Consider the following 18,919-nt stretch of genomic DNA (forward strand, 5'->3'; position numbering starts at 1 on the left):
CCAAATAGGTCGAGCCGTTCTCGAGTTTTAGCGAGACTAACGAACAGCAATTCATTTATGTATATATTTTGTATAGTATATTTACTTTATGAATGTTTTATGTGTCAGTATAACTCGGTCAGTACGTCAATTGTTCTTTCTTTGGAAAACGTTGCGAACCGCGAACTAGACGTCCCAGAAAATATGCAAATAAGTTTGTAAACTCCGCGGTAACACTATTACTTATTAACATAAAACAAAGCTTTGGATTCCTTAGCGAGTTTATGGAGTTTATAACAAAATATAATATAAAGGGTAATAATTCAACAGAGTATGAATAAAAGACAGTTCCATTGTATCGGAGGTTGGTAGCTGTAAGTGTTCCATTACTGTTTCGGTGTGTCTTGTGGATATTGACTGAATATTCTCTTCGTTTTTATATCTCAAAAAAATATTGAATTTTAATTAAAACAGCCACATTAAAACAGCCGGACTTGAAGCTGATTTCACAAATCATTTAAAATAGTTTAATATATAATAAATTAGAAATACCAAATATATTTTCGAATGGTATTCTCAATTAAATTTTATATTTACAATTGATAATTCTCAATGATATATATATTTTTTTATACTCAACGATTTCTGGTAAAAAAAAATCCAAACCCAAACGAAATTCCTTAACATACTTTTGTTCGCGAGTATCCTCCAGTACATTAACTACCTCTTGATTTACACAGTCCATTATTAAATCCCGACGGAACTTATCCTCTGAATTATAACGAAAGCCAGAAGCTCTAATTAATTTAGAACCGTATCCACCTAACACATATACGCCCGATAATTTTGGCTAATTACGTACAGTTGGATACAGCAAAAATCCATCTCTAACTTGTCACTTTAGGGCTCTAGTGAACCGAGCGTGGACCAGTTTCTATGGGCTGCCATTGAGCTAAGAAACGGTTGATGTGTTGTATATTTTACCGGGGGTAGGACCTCCTGTGAGTCCGCGCGGGTAGGTACCCCGCCTATTTCTGCCGTGAAGCATTAATGCGTTTCGGTTTGAAGGGTGGGGCAGTCGTTGTAACTATACTGAGACCTTAGAACTCATATTATCTCAAGGTGGGTGGCGCATTTGCGTTGTAGATGTCTATGTCCAGTAACCACTTAACAACAGGTGAACTGTGAACTCGTCCACCAATAAAAAAAAAAGTCTGCTTAGTTATTGGTTCATTTAAACTACAGTGGATATTATTATAAAGGTCATCGCCTGTCTTAAGAAATTAATTTCAGATCTTTACCTACTTGAAAGGACTATTCTGGTTTCCGAACTCTTGTTTATTATATACTAGCGACGCGCCCTCGCTGCGGGAACTGTAATTTATTATTGATTATGAAAATGAGATGGCAGATTTTTTTCCTACTTACTTGACACTTATCGTTATATTTTGGGTAATTCACAGTATATCTTTATAAGTTATAGCCTCTGTGTTAATCTGATGTGTCAGCTATATTATTGTAAAGTTTCATCAAAATCCATTCAATAGTTTTTGCGTGAAAGAGTAGGTAACAAACACACATCCATATATTCTTATAAACTTTCGAGTTTATAATATTAGTAGGGTTTATAATGTTGTTTTTATATAACGAATAAAATGTAGGTTGTAGGACGTACTGAAGCCAAGATGATTCAAAACTAATCATGAACAGTGCGAGTTCTCAAATCTGGCCACTCCAAATTATCTTTTTCTGCTGAGAGGCATTCGATATTACCGGTCAATGTGTACGAGGCCATTAAAGCTTCTGTTTCATGTCTCATGTCTCAAGATGAATGCGCAATTCACTTCATGGTCATTATTATTATCTATGCTTCATGCCGATCCTGGACAAATATTTATTTGTTTAGATTTTACCATTCTTTTGTTGTAATCATTTTAACAAAAAGAATGTCCTCAGAAATTCACTGCTCGTGGTTCTGCGAGGTGGCTTCGCGGACACATTAGCACAGAGAAGCAGAGCGTTCCCTCGGTCGCGATAGAAGCAATAATGAGAGACAGAGATTTCCCAAACGTGCCCTACGCCCTACGAATTTGGATAAAGTTATCAAATTTTCAAAACTGCGTAACGCATTAGGCGCGAGACACTCTACCCTGCTAATTATAATTGCAATTATTACGCTAAGTAACGCGGGACCTTGTACACTTTGTTATGTTACATGTATTTTATGCAGATTGGCGATACTAGATAAATCTGTTTTAAATTAATACGTGAAGCAAAAACTTTGTATCCCTTTTTACGAAATTTGCGCGGACGGAGGAGTATGAAACTTTCCACACTTATAGAGAATACAGAGAAGAAGTGCACAATACCAATATTTTTTTTAAATAAAGCATAAAAGATACATTAAATCGATAAAGAAAATATTACACACACTACATACCATGTATTTGACGCACACACGCATGCACACTATTTATTGTCAAACTTTTGTTCTTGACGTCTGTGGTCAAATTGGGAATAGATTAAATATTGTTTGTCTTTGTTCATATTTTTTATAGTATAGTCTTAGCGAAATTTGTGATTATAGAAGTATAAAATACAATCATAATAGTGTACAAACTTACATTTCCAATTAATTATAGTCGAATTTCGACTACTGCGGGACCTCTAGTCTGTTTTAAATTTGTCTAGTATTAGTAAACTAGCTCACAGGATTTCAGCGAATTATACGCGCTGCACGACTCTGCATAGGTAATTTGATGGCATTTTTTACATAAGAGAAGTGTCTGCGCCACGGTTATTAAGACGGTTAGCCGGGCTGAAGTCCTAATTTGTAAAAATCACTAAGGATATAATAATATGTGAAGTGACAAGAAAGCTGATGCACATAAGAAGTAGGTCTACTTTAATTCCGATATAGATAATTTGTTTTGGCGAAAAGCTGTTTTATTCACCAATATCAAGTTATTTTGATGTCGACTCCATACATACTTTGTAGATCAGTGCTATGATTAGTACTTAAATTGATGTCTCTCCCGAAGCTTGTATAGTTATTTCTATATTTATTTTAACATAAAAATTGCGATCATGTTTTGCATATTTTGAAATCTTATCTATATTTTACCACCTTATTAAATTGTATCTTTTCATATTTGTCATTGGCCCTTTTACCTTTTTTATTTATTTATTGTTTAGATGGGTGGACGAGCTCACGGCCTACTTGCTGTTAAGAGATTACCGGGGCCCATAGACATCCACAACATAAATGTCACCAGCCACTGTGAGACATGAGTTGAGTTCTAAGGTCTCACTTTTAACAGTACAATGGCTGCCCCACCCTTAAAACCGAAATGCATTACTGGTTCACGGCAAAAATTGGCAGACTGGTGGTACCTACCCGTGCGGATTCACAAGACGTCCTACCTCCAGTAGCTTAAATTTCAAACATTAAATCTCGAAAAAAAATTACAAAATATACAATTGCAATTACAATTATGTACCTATTAAAAAAAGTAGGAATTATTAAGGAATGCTCAGAAAATGGACCCTGCCCGTTGGACCGATGACTTGCGGCGATATGCTGGGAGAGATTGGATGCGGAAGGCGGAGGATCGTTCATTGTGGCGGACTATGGGAGAGGCCTACATCCAGCAGTGGAGAGATACAGGCTGATGATGATGATGATGATGCTCAGAAAATGATGGTTTTCTCAATTAGATAACAGAATTGATGGTTGTGCATTATCCTTGGGCGACAATAAAGATCGTGTTTTGCATATGAAATCAGCTTAAATCTAAAACGGAACAAATAAACGTGCACAGTGTAATTACAAGGTGTGGGTATAATTTTATACGAAGCACTGCAGTAGCGGATGCGTGCATATGTCTATGAAGTTGATACAACTACTTTATATTAGTTAGTTAGCCTTTCGGTTTGAAGGGCGGGGCAGCTGTTGTAACTGTATTGAGACCTTAGAACTTATATTTCATGGTGCGTGGCGCATTTACGTTGTAGATGTCTATAAGCTCCAATAACCACTTAACACCAGGTGGACTGTGAGCCAGATGACTAATCTGATTCGGTGGTGCAATAGTTAGCGACCCTGATTAATGCGCCGAGGGTCGGGGTTCGATTCTCACACGGGGCAAGCGTTGTGTGGCGAGCATGATTTGTTTGCTCGTTGTCTTATTCATGTTCGCGACCCAGTGATCAGACAAATGGTTGTGGTACGAAATGTTACCGTTTTGAGACACTTTTGCGTATGCGTGACCTTTGCTAACGTAATTTGACCGATTGACTGATTGATTTTGAATTTAAAACAAAGCAAACAAAGATTGTACTGATTTATGATCAATATTATTTCAACGGCCGTCTGGTGTAGTGGTAAGTGACATGGTCACTACACAAGAGGGTCGCGGGTTCGAATCCCGCCAAGGGAAGATATTTGTATGATAAATATAAATGTCTTTTCCAGGGTTATGGATGTATATTAAATATATGTATGTGTATAATATAAATCTTACATTTATTTCCGTTATCTGGTACCTGTAACACAAGTTATTTACGAACTTATCACGGGACCAGTTAACGTGGCGTGATTGTTAGTAAATATTTATTTATTATTACTTTATTTATTATTATTACTTTTGGATGTGCAATGATTTCTCAAAATTTTCATAGCTTTTATTTATAGGCGTAAATTTGAGCCCATAATATAAATTAATTTTAATATAAATTAATAATTTCACATCATAAATCAGTACAATCTTTGTTTGCTTTGTTTTAAACGTGAAATACGTGCATGTACTGAAGTATTTTAGTATCATTTACAATTTTTAGCTTAGATAACTTATTGTAAGATTATTGTTTAATCATCAGCTCATTCTTTGGTACTGAAAACTGGACACTTACATTATCAATTTTGTATCACAATGCCCACAGCTCCTGTTTAGAGTTTAGAAAATAAATCATACATGATTCAACCTTTGCTACTGTTAACAGCTCTATAAATATACACCTAATAATACTATTTGACACATACCAATTTTCGGTTCATTTGATATTAAAAGCTTTCACCTCGGCTCGGCTGTGTCATCGCCTATTCCGCCTATTCCGCTAAATATACTAGTGGAGGGCGCTAATTATACTCAGAAGTAGATCTTCATTCTGTGTAGTCATTTACAGATTGTGTCCATACGATAAGTATGAATCGTTTTAGCCATTGGGAATAACACAAATATAATGTTTTTCAATTCCAATGAGTGATTGTGGTTGGATGACATTGTTATTATTTCAGATGGCTTGTCGATTCTACTACCTTTTATTGCTTAGATGGTTGGACGAGCTGACGGCCCACCTGACTTTAAGTGGTTACCATAAATGCACCACCCATCTTGAGATATGAGTTCTGTCTCAGTATAGTACAACGGCTGCCCCACCCTTCAAACCGAAACACACTACAGTTACTGCTCCACGACAGAAACCTATTTCTGCCGTAAAGGAGTAGGTCAGGGTGGTGGTACCTACCCGTGCGGGCTCAGAGGACGACCTATCACTAGTAAAATTACCTAGTTGATGTTAAGTGGTCACCCAGAAGCATACAAACGCTGAGACGTATCAGTTTTGATTATGTTGGTACAACAATTTCTTAACCCTTAACTAAAATGTGTGATGGCATACATCAATACCAATAGTACTGACCCACTTTTACTTTCAAAATGTCCCACCATCAAACGAACCTTAGCCGAGTTACATATATTAGAAATATGAGTATATAACATTTAAAAAGTTGTAATTTTCAATGTAGCATTTCCTTTTTTTTACCTTAATAATTAGTATAAAATTCCATACAAAAAATCAAAACAATAATAAAAATTCAAATTAATGTATTTGCGAATAAAGTATGAAATCCGCCCTTTATTTGATTCAAAATGAAATGATAGAAAAACTTATAAATATTCAGGGAACAGAGCTAAGCCTTTAGCGGACTGACGGATTCGTTTTTACTTATTCCACAGAAAATCTGCTTAAAATCCGTATTAAAAGAATCACTCGGAATTTATTTTGGCGGCGATTCAAGTTATGAGCTTACCGTTAGCCAAAGTTGCGCTTTCTGTGTAGGGCTTCGGTTGTAAAGGAGCTTTGTCGATTCTACTGTATAGCTAGCTAGCACACCATAAACAACCGCTGCTTCTAAAATATCAAGTGATAAATTTTTCAAGATTATTTTGAGAGCTAATCTCAAACAAAAGAGGAGTTTATTTCTGCACTTGAATTAGAGAAAAGAAAATATATTCATAAGCGAGAGGGATAGTAGTTGATGAAATTATATACAACTATTTTATACATTTGTTTGTTGTAGAAATATCAGTTAAAAATAAGTAAATAGGCATTTATATACTCCAAGTTTTTCAAGAAGCGAATTTAAAATTTGCATAATGATTTATCATTTAAATTTTAAATGAACTTTAGATTCTTCTAAATGAAGTTTAGATTCGTTCAACCTTAGAGGGAATAAAGAATGAAATACAATCGAAGAGCTAATTAACGCTGCATCTTACGTTTTAGAGCACAATTTCGAGTTTTGTCCTTATCTCGCGGCAATGGTCGCGATCCGCTGCGGTTACCCTTTGGATGTTGTCGTTGCGAATGATTTTAAATGTAAAAATTATTCAAATCGTAAGGATAAGACGCCTCGGTCGAACGGTGACGTCTTCCAAACTGTTCGGGATTCGGCATTTTTGACTAACAATTTGAGTTACATTTCACTCGGAATGTAAACGTTTTGAATTTCGTTCTGCCTTTTTTGGAACGAAGTTCTTTGTCGGACGACGCGGACGGGTACTCTAACCGGGAAAAAACGTCCGTAACGTAAGATTTTTATTATTTGTGCTAGTAACTTAAAAACCCAACACATAACTATTTGACTATTTGTTTAGGGACCAGTAGGTTAGTTTTATGAGTAGATCTTGATTTTTTTTAACGTAGAGGACGTAGGCAGAGGGACGTACATTCCACCTAATTCAAATATTCCGAAGCTGCGCAATCAGATGGACAAATATTTCGGGTAGCGATTGTGGAGTTTGTTTATAACTATACTGCATATTTTTATTTTTATTTTTAAAATGGCGAACATTTTGCTCATCGTGGCAACCGCTTAGCATCAAGTGAAAAACGTGTGCGCTTTCTTTTTCAGTTGCCAAGCGCAGTTCAGTGATGCTTCAATTAGCGTTCCACTTAATGTCAGCGTAAGCTGCGTGTGTTTCATTAATTGAGATGATCCATTATTGTAGACGGAGAATTTAAATACGCTATACAATATCCTATATTACATCATTTTCTCGAGTTCAGATTTGTATAAAAGAAATCCAATAAAATCAATAATTTATTTATTTATTGCTTAAATGGGTAGACGAGCTCACAGCCCACCTGGCGTTAAGTGGTTACTGGAGCCCATAGACATCTACGACGTAAATGTGCCACCCACCTTGAGATATAAGTTCTAAGGTCTCAGTATAGCTACGACGGCTGCTCCACCCTTCAAACCGAAACGCATTACTGCTTCACGGCAAAAATAGGCGGGGCGGTGGTACCTACCAGTGCGGACTCACAAGAGGTCCTACCACCAGTAATTACGCAAATGATAATTTTGCGGGTTTGATTTTTACTGCACGATGTTATTCCTTCACCGTGGAAGTCAATCGCGAACATTTGTTGAGTACGTATTTCATTAGAAAAATTGGTACCCGCCAGCGAGATTCGAACACCGGTGCATCGCGCGATACGAATGCACTGGACGTCTTATCCTTTAGGCCACGACGACTTCAAAATTTAGAGCAACCATTTCGTAAATTTTACTTTAGTGTTTTCGTCAAGGGAAATAAAAACAACTATTGACTAAGAAGTTAGGTCACATTTTTGTTAACTGGATATGTAAGAAAATATCATTAAGAAAATTTTGTATTAAGTGAATTGGTTCCGTAGCCATTTTAGCTCTGCACTTGAGCGCTTAATTAAACAAATAATAATATAAAATCATTGAAGTCATCACAGCTAGACATTCCAACGAAATTCTTTTAAAGAATCCCATCAAAACAGTGAAAGGAAACTCAATCCGCCAAAATCGACATTAGCTGTCCGCCATTTTGCGTTTAGCTCCCGCAAAATGGCCGCGGAAAATTCTTTTGTTACGTAATCGAAACATTACGTTTTACACTGTAAATTTTCATCATGATAAAAATTCAATTTTGCACCGACGACCATTGCTCGGATCTGTGACAATTCAGCCGCCGATACAACGAAGGGAAGGGTTATAAGATGGCTGCCGATAAACAAAAAAGCCGAAAAAAAGTTAATTTAACTTCGGGTAAGGAAACGAATTCGCTCCCTGGAAAATTATTCGAAATTTATCCGTTCCGTCTTAGAGATGTTCATTAAGTGTGACGTTTGAAGGGCTCAGTGTGATTTTTGATTCCACCATTTTATTCGTAGCTGTTCAATATATTGTAAAGGATACTCCTAGTTTTATTTCAGTAAATTATTCTTAAGAGTATGAATGGATAGATCTGGCTTTAAATGGTTCCTGGCGTCCACTGACATCTGAATATTATTTTCTAAAGGCAGTCCCAACCTTTGAGCCCAGCACATGAATGTTTTGTGGCAACCATAGACTGTATGGTGGTACTTGTCAATGCGGGTTCATAATATTATACAGTATTATCAGACAATGAAGTCGCAAAATACATATAGTAATATGTAGCACTAGACTAAAGATCTGCAGGTAGTGTTATGAGGAATTTCTTGAGATGAACCCGTCATCCTTTTTTTTTAGAATCAGTGCATTTCCAGAGATCTTTGTTTGCACTTTCATATTCCTTCCTAAGGATGACACGTCATCAGGTAGACAGCGTACTTGTTTAGTTAAGAAGGCAAAAAAAAACAATTTATTTTCTCACCAAAAATAGTCCCAACATTTTTTAACTTTCACAACGACTCTATAAAGATATCAATGATCAAAGAGAAGCGAAATACAAAAAAAAAAAAAAAACAAAGACAAACAATACAAAAGGGACATCGTGTAGTTAACTCGCTATTATAATTTACTCCTGATTGGAATCAAGAAGAAATTAAGAAAAAATAAAGAGGGCACCCGTCTCCAGGACTGATTGCGTTTTTTATCTTACCGAATACCAGACGGGGACCCTTTGATCACCCAACCGGATCGCTTGCGAAGGAGTGCGTTAGTCGTTTGGATTTAAAAACTATATTTAATTTAAATGGTGCATTAGTTTTTTTGGTGGCCAAACTTACATTTGAGGCCTACAATATCAAAGGCAGCTAAATCCAAGTCTGTCAAATATTCAGGTAAACTACAAAAATCGGCCCTAAACACGTCATTGCGGATTCTCCTGATCCATCGAAGTACTGCTCTTGCTAGGGCCAGTGTTAGCAACACTCCCGGTACGAGAAGCTGAAATAGCTTTGTTCGGGTAGCTACGATATTCTTTATTTTAAAGCAGATTTATAAAGAATGAGAATATTACTAATGATCTGAATTTTAAATGATAAAACTTCGTTTATATTTGAGTACAGAGTTAAAATAAAAAATTTGAACTGATTCCGCTAGAGATTTAGCTGCATTTGTGCATATGAAAATACTAAAGCATGTCCAACTAACTAAACAGGATAGCGCTATAGTTAATCCATTTTACTACATTAAAGCGTTTAGCTGCCTTTGATTTTATAGGCCTCAGTTTAGTGGTGAGTTGTTGCAACTGTAGCGAGCAACACTGGCACATCAAGCCACTGGCAACTGGGGTGACTTCGGGCGCAATCTGAATTCCCGAACACGGAGGTCGCGTTTCAAATTAAGTATAAATCGTCGTGGCCTAAAGGATAAGACAGCCGATGCATTCGTATGTAGCGACGCACCGGTGTTCGAATCCCGCAGGCGGGTACCAATTTTTCTAATGAAATACGTATCTACTTAACAAATGTTCACGATTGAGTTCCATGATGAAGGAATAACATCGTGTAATAAAAATCAAATCCGCAAAATTATAATTTGCGTAATTACTGCGGGTAGGACCTCTTGTGAGTCCGCACGGGTAGGTACTGCCACCTTGTCTATTTCTACTGTGAAGCAGTAATGCGTTTCGGTTTGAAGGGTGGGGCAGAAGTTGTGACTATACTGAGACCTTAGAACTTATATCTCAAGGTGGATGGCGCATTAACGTTGTAGATATCTATGGGCTCCAGTAATCATTTAACACTAGGTGGGCTGTGAGCTCGTCCACCCATCTAAGCAATAAAAAAAAGTATAATATAAAAATCTTCGTAATCTATATTACGTAATCTATATATACACGTGAAGCAAAAACTTTGTACCCCTTTTTACGAAAATTGCGCGGACGGAGGAGTATTAAATTTCCCAGACTTATAGAGAATATAGAGAAGGTGTGCACAATGATAATATTTTTTTTAAATTAAGCATAAAAATACATTAAATCATTTAAAAAAAACATTACACACACTACCGTTTATTTGACACACACAGGCATGTATACTATTTGTTTACAGTCTAACTTTACTTATTGCTTATAGTCTGTGATCAAATTGAGAATAGATTAAATATTGTTTGTCTTTATTAATATTTTTATCTAAAGTGTAATCTTGACGAAATCATTTCGGTGATTATAGTCTTTGACAATAGAATCATAATAGTGTACAAACTTATAATTTAATATTTTTTTTATTATACATAAAAAATATATTAAATCAATGAAAAAAACATGACACACACTACCATGTATTTGACACACATAAGCATATTGTTTTTAGTTCTTTTGTTTATTGTTAAAGTCTGTGGGCAAATTGAGAATAGATTAATATATTTTTTTTTTATTGCTTAGATGAGTGGACGAGCTCACAGCCCACCTGGTGTTAAGTGGTTACCGGAGCCCATAGACATCTACAACGTAAATGCGCCACCCACCTTGAGATATAAGTTCTAATTGTTTGTTAATATTGTTTGTCTTTACTGTTATTTCTCAATAATCTAGCCTTCGCGAAATATGTGATTATAGAAGTATGTAAGTCTTTGACGACAGAACCATAATAATGTTCAATCCTATAATTTCAATTAATTATGTCGATATATATATTAATTTCGACTTCTGGGGGACCACTAGTAGTATTAGTATAGTTAGTAACACCTAGTGCCGGAACTTCGTTTTCTCTGTTTCCTGTTAATATTATAATACTATACCCTACCAAAACATTAGAAGTGTTTATAAAATAATTTGTTTTGACTTATTTATTTTTGAATGCAAATTTTCCGCTAACAGGAGAATAAATAACAAACTACACTACTTTTTTTTATTGCTTAGATGGGTGGCCGAGCTCACGGTCCACCTGGTGTTAAGTGTTTACTGGAGCCCATGGACATCTACAACGTAAATGCCACCTCCTACCTTGAGATAAGAGTTCTAATGTCTCAGTATAGTTACAACGGCTGCCCCGCCCTTCAAACTAAAACGCATTACCCATTCACGGCCGAAAAAGACAGGGTGGTGGCACCTACCCATGCGGACTCACAAGAGGTCCTACCACCAGTAACGAACTACTGTTTGTAGCCATCGGAAATGTCAGAACACCGCCTTGTCTACCACTGAGGATTAGTTTTAAATCTTGTGAAATTGCTCCGTGGAAAAGCGTCTTGGTGCCACGTCCTATGGATGACTTTGCTATGTTTGCGAGAGGTACAATGACAGAAAGAAGACGACAGGATAATCACAAAGACATACATTACTTGTGCCTAAAATGTATCTTATAGACAGCGGTCCACGCATAGACACACATAGACCCAATCTAATTTCTGAAGTCAATTTAAAGTGAAGGTAAGGGCACGTTCGCACGATACCGTCGATCGTCTCAGGATAAAGGCGGGTGCACACTAGTTTTCGCATTAGTCCCGTCTCCGGCGGCGGCCACTTCGTCGAATCACAATTAAATAGTGACCTGTCCGGCCCATTGGATTTCCAGGAGCGGATTCAGAGAAATTAAATTAAATTTTATTCATCACTAGCTGACCCGGCAGACTTCGTAGTGCCTCAATCGATAAATAAAAGACATAAACTTTTTGTATAAAATAAACTTAAAAAAAAAAAGGATTCCATCCGACGGGGGACACATCAAGGGAAAAACAAAATCGTTATTTTTATTTAATTCCGAGCATTCATCTTCCTTTTAAACCTTCTGGACTTCAACAAATAATTCAAGACTAAAATTAGCCAAATCGGTCCAGCCGTTCTCGAGTTTTAGCGAGACTAACGAACAGCAATTAATTTTTATATATAGAGAAGAAGAAGATTTTGTTTACAATTCCTGGATCCGTACTCGTCGAAGCCAGTTCATCAGGCGGGCCGGATATCGTAAAGATATCAGCAAAGTCCGGTACTAAACCGAAAGGGTCACTATGGGCCGACTTTATGGACCCGGAGGTACGACTATTGTGAATGACTTTATTGTTACCTAAATGTATTTTATAAGAAGCAAGAATTACTGAGTGACTGAATTTTAGTCATGAAGATGAACAGCGTTGTTTCCTATATTTGTTTGTCTGCAGATACGCAAAAGCAAATTTGGTTTTTTTTTTGTTCAAATAAACATTGAAAATGAAGAGAGAAGCTATCGAAGAAGCGTCTTGCTATCTCTCTCTATCACAATAGTTGAATAAGCCGTTGTAACTATACTGAGACCTTACAACTTATATCTCAAGGTGGGTGGCGCATTTACGTTGTAGATGTCTATGGGCTCCAGTAACCACTTAACACCAGGTGGGCTGTGAGCTCGTCCAACCATCTAAGCAATTAAAAAAAAAAAGACATGACCACCATAAAGCAATGCGTATATGCTTTTTTGTCTTTTCCCATTTAAGGAGTTTGTAGGTATATGTAAGCCGAAAACCAAAGGAAATGGAAGCTGATGGTACAAAGAGCCACGAAGGGCTTTCAGGGACACGACCTTCAGCAATGAAATATGCGACTAAGAAGAAGAAGAATATGTAAATAATACACAATTTAATAAAGGCTTTTCAAATGTGGTGCTGGAGAAGAACACTGAAGTTACTATGGGCAGCCATGAGGACAAACGAGTCGATTTTACGAGAGCTCAGTTTGTCAGAGAAGTATGAAATACGTACTTAACTAAAGTTCACGATTGACTTTCACTGTGAAGGAATAACATCGTGTAATAAAAATCAAACTCGCAAAATTATAATTTGCGTAATTACTGGTGGTAGGACCTCTTGTGAGTCCGCATGGGTAGGTACCACTACCCTGCCTATTTCTGCCGTGAAGCAGTAATGGGTTTCGGTTTGAAAGGTGAGGCAGCCGTTGTAACTATACTGAGACCGTAGAACTAATATCTCAAGGTGGGTGACGTCATTTACGTTGTAGATGTCTATGGGTTCCAGTAACCACTTAACGCCTGGTGGACTGTGAGCTCGTTCACCCATCTAAGCAATAAAAAAAAGACAGTTTTTTTTTGTTATAATGTTATATTATTGCTCTCAAGCTGTTAGGACAGGAAGTGTAATAAATAATAGCTGTCATGTATATCCTAGTATCATGTTATTGTCTCATGAATTAGAATTATAGTTTTCACATTTTGAAAAACATTGTTTTGGATCACGTGAAAGAAATAGTCTCAAAAACTTTTCGTAACTTATTTTGTTGATCATTTTTGAGTATATGAGTCCTAAGCCAGAAAATTTAAAATCCATTCGATTCATTACGTCCAAAACATCATTAACATAACAAAATAATAGCCCAACTCGTCGTGTCCGCTCTCAAACCGCTTGCACACATCAAAGTCGGAAAAAAAAAAAAAACTCTTTCTAATTAACACTTTCGACACAAAAAACCGGTCGAAAACAAATAACGAAGTCGTGTAAATCCCTACAAATGGCAGGTACGCCCGCATTAAACTTCGTTCTAACCCTTCCTTGCTGGGTCATTACGACCCCGTCACATATTAACTTTAAAATAGACGGCGCACACTATTGTGATACACGAGTACTCTCATGAAACTGTTGTCAGAGCCCACGGTTAGTGCTAGCCTAGTTCAGACGTACGATGGTTTGATGAGTAAAATTATGGATATCTATTTCTGTTTTCATATCTGAGGCTCCAATGGGTAGTTAGATCGGTGTGAATGTTTGGAAATCCGTTATAAAAATGCAATTTACACACCAATCTTAAAAGGCAAGGTGCTGATCTTCGATAACTGTCTAATGTCAAATAGGCTGCGAAGTTTTGTACCGTTTTATGCTAAAAAAATGTTTGTCAATTGTTTTGACATTGTTTTAAAATTTCGCCTACAGATGTCGTAGTCACGCATACCTAAACTAATTATTTTTAAACATTTAGCCATTGCTATTTATTGGGCTAAATATGGGTATAATCCAAAAGACTTCACGGCCTATCCTGAAAATTAAACATTCCTCATTGAATTGTAGGAAAAAATTGAGGTGTCAATTTATAAAATTCATTCTACATTTTTAGTCTATGTGATTCTTACTGGGCCCCGGTCATCTTAATCAACCCTTCAAAGGACAATCGTTCACTTGACCCCTGGGATGGGGTCCGAATCACCGAACTAATTATTGTTATAAGCCATTATTAGGGCGTTTTGCCCTTTCAATATTTTATATAATCATTAGTTTCGGACTCTTAGAACTAAATTATTTTCGGTGAAGTTTCTGTTTATCACACAATGCAATCGAAGGACTAAGTCATCAGTTATTTAGCAATATTTTCATTTAAATATGAGAACAAATAACATAATATATTTTTATTGAATAATCATCCTTGCATTTAACGTCACACAAAATCTTGTTAACTAAAAATTTTAAAAGTTCTTTTTAGAAATTATGTACAATAATAAAATAAATCTTCGATAATTGGCACGATCATCGTAATTCGAGAATTGGCAACATGCGATTGCGCCATATTCTTCCACCAGAAAGAGCATAGATATGGCATTATATTGTAGACAATAATAATAAAAAAACGCAACAATCTTTATTGTATACATCTACGACCGCAGATCGCCAGTTATTATCGCCAGGTAGTATCATCTGCCTAAAACAAAGAAAAAGCTTTTGGAATACCAATAAGACGATCTTACGAAGTACACACTGAATTATTTCAGCCAGCAATTAATTTACCCAGCAAAAAAATCAAGACATCACGCTCACGATAAAAGACAGATATAATTAAACAAATTAAACCGAGAACAATAAGATGGTATTTTTTATATTTATTCCATTACAAAATTAAGAATATAAAGGATCTTTCGCTTTTGTACCAAATCAACAATGAATATTCACAATGGCCGACCGAAGCAAGCGAACTAATTATTTCGACGTTCTCTTTTCGCGTTCATTTTTTTTTATCTTTGCATCCATCTTTCTTTTGCTTAAAGGATAAAAATAACTACAAGATAAAAGATATTTCCTACGACGGGATTTTTTTCGCGCGATTTTTTTGCGTTTGCCGTCTTTCGTCTCGCATTTCTCTGTATCGGGGACGGGATTTTGTGGATATGCCCTCCCTAGTAAAGTTGCGATTAAAAATTATTGTTTTTTAATATATGATTTTGAAGGTAAGAAAGAACGACTTTATGTTTTTAGTTTTTTTATTTTTATTTTTTTGTTTTTTGTGTTTCTTTTTTTTTATTACTGGTGGTAGGACCTCTTGTGAGTCCGCACGGGTAGGTACCACCACCCTGCCCATTTCTGCCGTGAAGCAGTAATGCGTTTCGGTTTGAAGGGTGGGGCAGCCGTTGTAACTATAATTGAGACCTTAGAACTTATATCTCAAGGTGGGTGGCGCATTTACGTTGTAGATGTCTATGGGCTCCAGTAACCACTTAACACCAGGTGGGCTGTGAGCTCGTCCACTCATCTAAGCAATAAAAAAAAAAAAAAAAAGCTAGTTACAAACTAGAAAAATAAATATAAAGTAATGTATTCATTGGGCAGTTACAATTTGATAATTATTTAAAATACGCGTATTGCATCGTTACAGTGTTTTATGTTTTATTTTTAACTAAGAAAATTTATGTTTCTAACCTTATGTTAATGTTTTATGTCAATTCCAATGTATACATTTTTACTCCAACACATTCAATGAAGGTGGTGATGTATAAACAACTGCAAATTATCCACAAGAAGAATAGTGCTATAAAATTTTGTGGTCGTCGTGGCCTAACGGATAAGACGTCCGGTGCATTCGTGTTGAAGCGATGCACCGGTGTTCGAATCCCGCAGGCGGGTACCAATTTTTCTAATGAAATACGTACTCAACAAATGTTCACGATTGACTTCCACGGTGAAGGAATAACATCGTGTAATAAAAATGAAACCCGCAAAATTATAATTTGCGTAATTACTGGTGGTAGGACCTCTTGTGAGTCCGCACGGGTAGGTACCACCGCCCCGCCTATTTCTGCCGTGAAGCAGTAATGCGTTTCGGTTTGAAGGGTGGGGCAGCCGTTGTGACTATACTGAGACCTTAGAACTATATCTCAAGGTGTGTGGCGCATTTACGTTGTAGATGTCTATGGGCTCCAGTAACCACTTAACATCAGGTGGGCTGTGAGCTCGTCCACACAGCTATGCAATAAAAAAAAAAAATTATTGCTATTTAGTTAATAGATGTAACTTATAATATTATGTTCTAAAATTTTAAATGTAACTTTTGTCTAATTTCTAATATTCTACGCATAAACATGCTTGACTTTAGTATTTGAAATACAAAATTACTGCATTTAATACAAAAAAACTGCATTTAAAAACTTCAAGGCATATCCTCAGATGGCAAACGTAAAATTTAATTCAATTCTCAGTACATACTAATTAACCCTTTCTAGATAATTCTTTGCGAAGCGACAATAATAATAAAAGAAGAATGAAACGTCTACGACTTTGTTTGTTAAATAAAAACAGAACATAGTGTACATAGCTTTAGGTATTAAATATCTAGAAATCAAAACCGTTAACTTAGAAGTTATTTGCATGAATCACTAATAGAAAAACGATCTCTTATCTTACACACACACACAATATCTTTTATCTCGTTCTTCAAGTCTTATACCTCTATAATTTTAATGTCAAAGGAAATCCTACACTAAATATGTGGGTAAAGATATAATTTGTCAATGACCTAGTTTTTTTCGATAGGCCGACCTGCAGGTGAGTATTGAGTGTTTATCGGAGCTCATAAGCGTCAAAACATGAACACCGCTACCCACTTTAAGATCATGTCGAAATCTCAATTCAGTTTTACTGCTGCACCGTCTTTCAAAGCGGTAATAAAAGAAATATAACTACCCGCATTAGAAACACGCAAGATGGCGGTAATAACTACCCTACAAGCAATAATTAGGCAAAATTATAAATTTTCTGGGTTTGACTTTTAATATACGACATCGTTCGGTAGTACATGTTAACTGCACATTTCCTCATAAGTACTGGTATGGGCATACATTGATCCGAATACAGGCATAGTCGCATAGCTTCATGCTAATAGACCGGGCGTATTTCTAACGTACGAGGCTTCTTACTGCCTCCTAACGTCAGTCAAAGATTGTCCTTAAATACTTTCTAAGAAAGCACGGTGTATGATTTTGTACTTATTTGGTACATAAATAAGAAGTATGATTTGTACAAAGTAGTGAAGTTCCTTAACAACACCATGTTCAATAATCAAGAATGGTCCTTCCAGCAAGACTCGGCGCCAGGTCATAGAGCTCGGTCTACGCAGTCTTGGTTGGAAACGAACGTTTCGGACTTCATCAGAGTTGAAGACTGGCCGTCGTCTAGTCCCGATCTTAATCCGCTGGATTATGATTTATGGTCAGTTTTAGAGAGTACGGCTTGCTCAAAACGCCATGATAATTTGGAGTCCCTAAAACAATCCGTACAATTGGCAGTGAAAAATTTTTCATGGAAAGAGTGCGTGCTTCTATTGATAACTGGCCTCGACGTTTAAAGGACTGTATTGCAGCCAATGGAGACCACTTCGAATAAGCTTTTTATACTTTAAATTGTTTTATATTCATATTTTTAAATTAACACACTGTAAAAGTAATAAATGTTATTTGCAATAGAAATTTGGTTTTTTCCTTTGTCTCAGTATTTATGGCAAGACTAGGTACACATACACAATTACCAATCTGAAAGAGCTGACACTTATTCTAACGAGCACAGAAGCAGAGTTTCCCAGAACTCACCATCCGATTCAAATTGCGACCTATCGAGATGATCCAGCGGGAAGGTTGTAATACCTAACTAACTAGCTTTCCATACAACGCTATCTCATGCCGCAGTGATACGCCTGCACTATCCAGGTTTATCGGTCGAGCCATTCCCGGTTATTGGTTATCGATTGGTTTCCGATCAGCCAATCGTGGCGTCGCGACACGCCTGTCCACACACGCCTACCGGTGCCACAAAAATAAACCACAGTTTCGAATTTGGACCAATATCTTCATAATTTAGGTTTCTGTGATCTACAGTGTTAGCATATTTGCTAGTGGTAGGATAGATTGTGCTCCAAGTCTATACCGTCGTCTTATTTATTATAACCGCGAGGCAGACATTCCTTACAGAGTATGACGGCTGTTATACAGTGCATTTGAGGTTTCGACCTCATGTCTCAAGGTGGGTGACGGTATTCAAGTTTCTATATCTATATACTCTGGCAAACACTTAACAATCGGTACGTTGTGAGCTCATTTATTAAGAACTTATCTTTGTTTTCTGGGCAAATAAATTGCTCTAAACGTATCCTTGGGATCTATTGAATTAACATTATCAAAAGCTTTGAAGAGTTGTTAAGACGAAAATAGAATCATTGATTGATTGAGTTGACTT

The sequence above is a fragment of the Bombyx mandarina genome, chromosome 16, assembly GCF_030267445.1.
Source record: "Bombyx mandarina strain Sakado chromosome 16, ASM3026744v2".
In the NCBI taxonomy this organism is placed as follows: Eukaryota; Metazoa; Arthropoda; class Insecta; order Lepidoptera; family Bombycidae; genus Bombyx; species Bombyx mandarina.